We start from the raw sequence: 8,114 nt of genomic DNA on the forward strand, positions 1-8,114 counted from the left end.
CACTCTTAATTGTGCTGCTGGTCACTCAGATCCCTACAAACTCTGCTGGGATCGAGGGCATGTTTATGTCTAAACCAGGCTGAAAGCAGCATGAGGTTTCCCAAACTGCCCAAATCTGAGGTTTCCCAAACTGCCTGAATCTGAGGTTTCCCAAACTGCCCGAATCTGAGGTTTCCCAAACTGCCCAAATCTGAGGTTTCCCAAACTGCCCAAATCTGAGGTTTCCCAAACTGCCCAAGTCACCACTGACTTCCGTAACTGCCAAGAGGTGCCACTTATTCCTTCCAGAAACCCTGAGTATCCCTGAACACTTGCCCCAGTAGGCTCTGAGTCCTCTCCCCCTGGTCAGCACCGTGGGGTTTTGGGATGTCTCCCGTTCCAAGGGGAATCAGGTATTGCTCATACCCCCTCTTTTGTCATTGGAAAATATTGTTGTTGGAATACAGAGCACGAGACCAGAGTTTTTAAGGGCTCTTGTGACGTTTTTCAGGTGGCTCCTGTCCTTGGCCCTTCCCAGGCTGAGGGCTGAGCTCTCAGTGGCCTTCAGCTCCAGGCTGCTCTGGGCTGGCATTTCCAGGTGTGACAGGAGCTCCTCCTCCCCCATCCCCTGGCGTTGTCCCCGCTGGGATCCCCAGGGACTGTTCCCGGGACAAACTCTCCAGGCTCTGCTGCAGTTGGAACACCCAGGAGCCTCCAGCTGCCGCTCCCCTATCCCTGGTAGGCCCTGGATCTTCCATGCAAGGCAAATCCATTGCTCGTGGTCTTATCTAGAAAGAGCCAAGCGCGGCCCCTCTGCGAGAGCATCTCTGGGATTTCTGCCAGTTCCTGCCTCTCTTGCCCCTGGTGCCAAACCCACGGCTGCTCCTGTCACCAGGGGCACTTGGGAATGGCTGGGGGAACTTTCCACATCCCTCCTGCTCCCTCCCATCCACAGCCCCGTGGTGCTGGGAAGGGGAGGAGAGGCCCTCGTGTGTCCACACGCAGCCCCCGTTCTGCCTGCAGGATTGAGGGCAGGAAGCCAAAATCAAATCTTCCCTTTTTTTTTTTTTTTTTTTTTCTTTTTTTCCCCCTCCTTTTTCTTTTTTTTTCCCTTTTTTCCCAGAGTGTATCACTGGCTATTGTCCTTATCAAACAAAGCCCTTTCATCAGAGGTTCTTTAACACACTTTATTTCTCTTTTATTTTGCTTTGAAATAAGCCGGGCAACAATTAATTTCAGAGAGAGAGAGAGAGAAAGAGAATTCAACAAGGATCTATTACTACTCTCCGCTTCTATTGCTGTAATGAAAATCTATTTCCTTTCCCTTTTGTGTCCCATATAATTTAATGCCCATTTTATTAATGGTCTGAAATAATTACGGAACCTTTTGTGATTCTCAAGTATGTTTCATTTAATTGTGCAATAAACGCCTAATCTCTTCCTCCATCTGAAGCTATTATGGCATTAAAATTAACAATTATGCAGCAATGCGCCCGGGTCCATAGAAATCACTCCAGATAACTAGACATATATAAATCATTCATGAGAACAATTTCTGAAAAGAGACGAAGGGAGAGAAGAAAAAAAAAATGTGTTGAGAATGACATTGGGAAGCCAAGGGCCTGGTCTCTAAGAAGATAGCAACACCTTAAAATTTTTTTTTCTTCTCTTTTTCCCCCCCTTTTTTTGTTATTATTATTTTACTAATTGTGTTCAGTGGCACAGCTACCCCCCTCCATTAGCCTGACAGATATTTTCAGAATTAATTAACTGTTAGCTCAGAGGATAAATTGTTCATTATCAATTTTTTTCCCCCTTCCTTCTTTCTTTCTTTCTCTTTATAGTTTTTTTTTTTTTTTCCCTCCTTTTTTCCCCTTCTCTTTCAGGCCAGCAATTACACTCTCCGCCTTTCACTGGCAGGTCCTGTTCTGTAGGAGGTAATCCAAATGGGGAAAGTGCTTTTTCTTTCAACCCTATTCACGGGTGCTCTTCTCCCTTTTGTGGGATTTAATAACCACGGCTGATAGGCGCGCCGTGGACAGAGAGGTTAAGTTTGTTGTCTCAGCACTTTGTCGGCAGAGGATGGCTCCAGCATCCCGCCGCCTCCCCAGCCCTCCCATCCCCTCCACGCCGCTCTTTAATTGGCGCTCCTTTAATTGGCCCTGGAACCCTGCTCTGCACGGGGCCTCGACTTGTGGGCAGTGAGCTCTGGGGTGGCTCCAGCCAGGAGAGTGTGGGGACAGAGCCCTGGGGTGTCCACCTCGAGCAGAGAATCATTGGGTGGTTAAGGCTGTGTCACAGCACATGGTACAGTGGAGGTGGCCACCATGCACAGAGTATCACCACACCCTTGCAGAAGGCTTCAACCCTCACAGAGTAACGCCAAAACACTTTAGAATACTTCCAGCATATGCACTCCTTGTTCTTTAGCCCAGCCTTTTATCCCCTCCTGTTGCTGCACTGCACCTGTGTGCCCTCTGCTCCCTTTGGTGGTTGGTCAGTGCCCCTGGGCACTCCATGGCTCGTTGCTGTCAGTGCTGCTCACCTGCTGCTCACAGCTGTAGCCCATTGAGGCTCAGTCCCACCCCAATCACCACAAACTCTGTGCCTACAAAGTTGGAAAACCCCTCCAAGATCATTGAGTCTGACTGTTCTCCCAACGCTGCCAAAGCCACTGCTAACCCATGTCCCCAAGTGCCACAACCTTTTAAATCCCTCTAGAATCACATGCCTTTAAATCTCTCCAGGGACATGATTCCACCACTGCCCTGGGCAGCCTGCTCCAATCCCTGACCACTCTTCCAGTGACAAAGTTTTCCCTAATATCCAATCTAAATTGCCTCTGGTGCAAGTGGAGCCTGCATCCTCTTGTCCTATCAACAGCATCTCCAGGTCACAGTATGGGACAAGAGGACAGCAGCCCACTCCTGGCTGCTGGCTGCCATCCCCTACAGGCTGCAGGTCCCTGTCACCATTTCTCAAATCCTTGTCACAGCAGTGCTAATATCAGCTGCTGATATTGTCACATCCTTCATCAGTCCTACCTGAACTGGGACATCCAGGTGGTCATTCCTGCCCTGCTGATGGAGCCATCATATCTGCCTTTCTATGGAGCAGAGGGGAGAAAATTGTGCCTTCAATATTTGGGTTGGTAGAAGATTCACTTTGGAATGTGCATTATTGGAAGAGAAGAAGAGATGTTGAGTCAGCCCTCCTGATCCATCCCTGGAAATGTTCCAGGCCAGGCTGGATGGGGCATGGAGCAACCTGGTCTATGGAAAGCTGTCCCTGCCCATGGCAGAGGGTGGAATGAGATGAGCTTCAAGGTCTCTCCCATCCCAAACCATTTTCTCTGTGTTGACCCAGGAAAGCAGCAGCCTTCATCCCTCCTGCTGGCATCCTCTCCCAGGTCTGACAAGCCCTGTGTTGATCATCCTTCATATTTAAAAGGTTTTTTGTACCATCTTTGTTCATCTTCCCCCATATCCTGAACTAAACTTCCTCCTGAGAGGCAACTCCAATCTCTGCTCTCTGTGACTGGCAACAGGAGGACTCCAAGGAATAGTTGGAGCTATGTCAGGGGGGTTTAGGTTGGATATCCTCAGGGAAAGGTTCTTCTCCCAGAGGGTGCTGGGCACTGCCCAGGCTCCCCAGGGAATGGACACAGCCCCAAGGCTGCCAGACCTCCAGGAGAATTTGGACAAAGCTCTCAGGAATGCACAGGGTGGGATTGTTGGGGTGTCTGTGCAGGGCCAGGTTAGACTCTGATCCTTGTGCATTTCTTCCAACTACATCCATTTCATTTTGTCTCCCAATGCATTGTCTGTTGTGGAAATACAACCACTGGAGTGTTGGAAATGCTGCCCTGTGCCTCAGGGAACACGGATGAAGAACACAACTTCAGAATGGCACATCCATGGTTAAAGCTCACAGCCAGGTACAGGTTTGACCAACGACTTCAATTAATCACTTTGAATAATGGCAGCACATTAGCAATGAGAGAGACCACTGAGAGGAAAATCTATAATCAGTGGGATCAGGAGGGAAACAGACTCTATCAAGCACTACAATGAGCACGGTTCAAAAGATGATTCGTAAAATTAAAAACCCAAATTCACCCAGTGACCTGCCTTCTTTCAGGCCAAAGGAGGGAGTCACGCTTCATTTTTGATATCTTTTCTATCTAAAGGATCGTTTTTCTGATCAGGTCAAAAAGCCCAACCCTACTGGCAGATGATGACTGGGACTTCTCCAGGGCAGCACTGGGAATTTAGAAATGTTTAGAAAGAATCTTTGGCTCTGTAATGAATAGAGGTGGAGGGGAAAACCCTTTTGTACCACAAAATTGATCAATGGAGTCTCCAAAATCAGCCATTCCCTCCTTGGTCCATTTCTGGGTGAGCATGGCAGGGTCCACCCCTGTTGTACCACCATCCCAGCAGGTCACAGGTTTTGGAATGGACTCTCTCCATTTCTTGGCTCTCACTGAAGGTTCCTCTTAAGCTCTGGCATCCTCAGGGTCACAAATTCCCAGGTCAGTGGCACCTCGAAGTTGACACCAGCAGCTGCCCCACAAAACACCTTCATGGACCCCTCAGTGATGGCCACTGCTCCCACAAGGGATCCTTGTGGATGTGGAAGGAGCTGCTGGGAGGGGTTGTCTCCAGGGGGGTGCTTCCAGCTCTCTGAGCAGCACCACAGGAGCAGCCTGCAGTGGATCCCATTGCTGTTGGGCTCGGTGGTCTCTGGGCATTCCTTCCAGCTCAGGGCATTCCGTGGCTCTCCTGCAGCGCTGGCCACGGGCTGGAGGGCTGCAGTGCCAGGATTTGGGAAGTGCCACAGGCACAGCTGGCAAAGACTGAGTGCCAGGGCAGTATCCCAGCTCACACCTTTTCCTCCTGCCTTGGCATCAGGTGTGTTCATGTAAGTGCAGGAGAGAGAGAGAGATTAAAATGTGTCCTTTCAATAAAGACGTTATTTCCACCTCATTTAGATTTTCCTGTTCTTAATGTACTTCATCGTTCCAGCTCATTTTATCCAAGTGTTTTAAAAAGCTCTCCTCTCCTATTTCTCCCTGGTGAGGATGATTAAGATAGAACAGGAATAATCTGCATGTTTCCAAACTTTGCTGCCTGTCTGGAATTAAATCACAGCTGCAATGAGGAGAGGGAAGAGAGGAGTGGGGAGCTGAGTGCTCAGAGCCAGGAAAGAACAAAAAAATCATGGGTGTGAATGCCACAGGCAACAATTTCAGTGCACAGCCCACACTTGGCCTTCAGGAGGTGACCACAGTCCAAACTACCTGGGAGGCAGCTGGCAGTCTGTGCTGTGCCCTCACCTGTAAGGCTGTTTATTCCCTGGAAATGCTGTTGATGGCACAGCAATCAAGTCCCTGTCCACGCTGGAAATAGCAGTGAACAGCAAAACACAGTCCTGCGACAGAAACAGGATTCCTTGTCAACCCTCTCACTGCCTTCAGGAAAACCCCTCCACATTTTCACTCCATGGAGTGTTTTATCCAACATTAGGACAGTGCTGAGGGGATGGAGCAGGAGGAGCCATATCACAGGTGGAGGGGACCCACTTCTCCTGCTGGATCACACAGACATGGTGTGATTCACACCTGAGGTGGAAGAGAGGACCACCCAGGCCCCAGGCTCTGCCAGCTCTGAGGATGGTGCCCAAGAAGCTCAGAAATGGAGAATGGAGCCTCCCACTGCCATTGGATGGCAGCTCCCAGCTGGGATTTGGGACACACTGAGGAACAGCTGTTTAGCTTAGACCCAGCTGCCTCCAGCACTCCATCCCCCAGTTTTGAACAGACTCCATGAAGCACTGTAGCATGGGGGTCACCAGCAGAGCTCCTGGCTAGGTCCTGAAATCCCCTTGGCTTTCCACAGACCATTTTTACCCGAAAATCCAAAGCTGCAGGAAATGCAATTTCTTGCTTGGCTTAAACAATAAGAAGCTGTGGCTGGTCGATTTCTGGAAGGGTCCAAGGCCAGGCTGGACAGGACTTGTAGCAACCTGGTCTAGTGGGAGGTGTCCCTGCCCATGGTAAGGAAGAGATGGGCTTTAAGGTGCCTTCCAACCCAAACCATTCCATGATTCTGTTCCATGATTCTAACTCTGCTGGAACTGGGAAGCTGCAAGCTGCAGTATCACAGTGCATTGGTGGTGCTCAATGCTGTGATGGTTAAAACCATCCAATTTTCCAATTTTTGGACAGTTCATCCTCCTCAGGTAGAGGCAAAAGATGCCCCCTGTTCCTCAGCACCCCCTGTGCTGTCTGCAGCCAGTCAGAGCCTTGCCTTAGCAAAGCCCATTTCATTTAATGGCTGTTTTCATATCACTGCCTGGTATTTATTTACTTCCCAGAGCCTGCTGGAGGTCGTAATGAAAAACGACCCAACCTCAGCACAGAGACTGCCCCATACTTAGGACGATTAAGATAAAGTCCCACATAAGTGGCCCTAATAAAAGGAATTTATCACGAGACATGGAGAGGAAGGTATCTTTATTCACGAGGTGAATAGCACTAAGGGTTGTCAGTGCAGATTCTCACTTCAGGAAATTATCATTCATTCTCCAAATTACTGACTGCACAAAAATTACTAAATGGTGCGTTATCACTGCCTCTCAGCACGAGGATGTCTTTGTTGTACGCTTGATTACAAATGGCTCGCCCCGTGATTATCGTCAATAAATCACAGGTAAGCAGAGCACATGCCATGGGGAGGCTTGGCTGAGAGGCTCCTGGAGCTGCCGTGAAAGGAGAGACAAAAGCCCCCCTCGGGTGAGGAGCCCTGGTCCTTGGGGCTGGCAATAACTCACTGCTCGTGTTGTTTATGCACAAGGACAGCCGTGGCCTCGCGTGGTCACGGCGACAATTCTGAAACATGGAAAATGCATTTCCTTACCTCTCCATAAATCCATGCAAGGCAGAGATAGATACCTGACTGTCTCTTTTTTTTTTGTTTGTTTGTTTTGTTTTTGTTTTTTTGGGGTTTTTTTTGTTTTTTTCCCGACCTGCATCCTGCCAAGAGCATCGGAGAGGCAGCAGGTACCAAATGGCAGCCCAGGGTAATGAATGAGGAGAAGATAAGTGATACTTCTGCAGCTCTGCAGCAACTTTGCTAAACGTGGTGCCCCAATTACTCAAAGATATTTGACTAGCCAGGACATTTTCGGGGGTCAAACCCACCTGTGAGGAGCCTTTGGGCTCCTCCTCCTCCCCAGACCATTCAGGGATTCTTTCTGGATACAGGACATGTCTGTTGACTTTTTCTGAAGACAGTCTGAGGTTTTTTGTAGTGGAAACATATCCCTGTATCCACAGGGCCATCAGTAACAGAAGGAAGAATGGAACCCTACAAGACGGAAGGATTTGGTCTGCATTGTGCTATCCCAGTATGCTTTAAGGGAGCTACAAGGAAGCATCACAACTCGGATAGAAGATCTGTTTATTTTCCTCCTGTTGAGACCACAGAAGGATCTTAGTCAGCTTAGTGATATCCTGCAAAGAGCAGCTTGCATTTTTTCCAGAAGAAAATCATGCAGATAATAGTGAGATCTTTCCATGCATCTTGAAATAAATTTGGACAGTGGATGTAACTTATTTTCCCTTGTAGCACAGGATGGCCTTTATAATTGGGCTCATTGGTCCTGCTCTAGTGCAAACCCCTGTATTGTTACCTGTAAGTGAAGAACACCCTGAACTCCTCGGTGGTTAGGGACAAAATCCTTAGCTCACCTCCCGTGTCAGGAGAGATTCTTGAACTTGAATTCAACCACAGAACTCAAAGCTGACCTATATCAAAGCTCATCCTTGCTCCACACTTGACGCTCTTCTCTACAGAGGTGCCTCCTACAGCTCTTGTGAGGGGAAACATCCACAAAGGTGGACAGAAGCTTTCCCAGGAAGGCAGTGCCAGAGCAGGAAGGACTGTATGAGGAGCCAGGGCAATCCTGAAACAACTGGTAGTTTATTGCGCATCTGGTTTTGGAGGCAGGTGCTCATTCTGCTGGAGTGTTTGTTGTCCAATTAAACAATCTCAGTTTCAACTACAAAACCTCTGAATTCCCCAGCAGAACGCTCCCTTTTTTCCCCTCATCTGGGCAGTAAGAAAAGCAGG

Source organism: Serinus canaria, chromosome 9 (assembly GCF_022539315.1).
Source record: "Serinus canaria isolate serCan28SL12 chromosome 9, serCan2020, whole genome shotgun sequence".
Taxonomy (NCBI): domain Eukaryota; kingdom Metazoa; phylum Chordata; class Aves; order Passeriformes; family Fringillidae; genus Serinus; species Serinus canaria.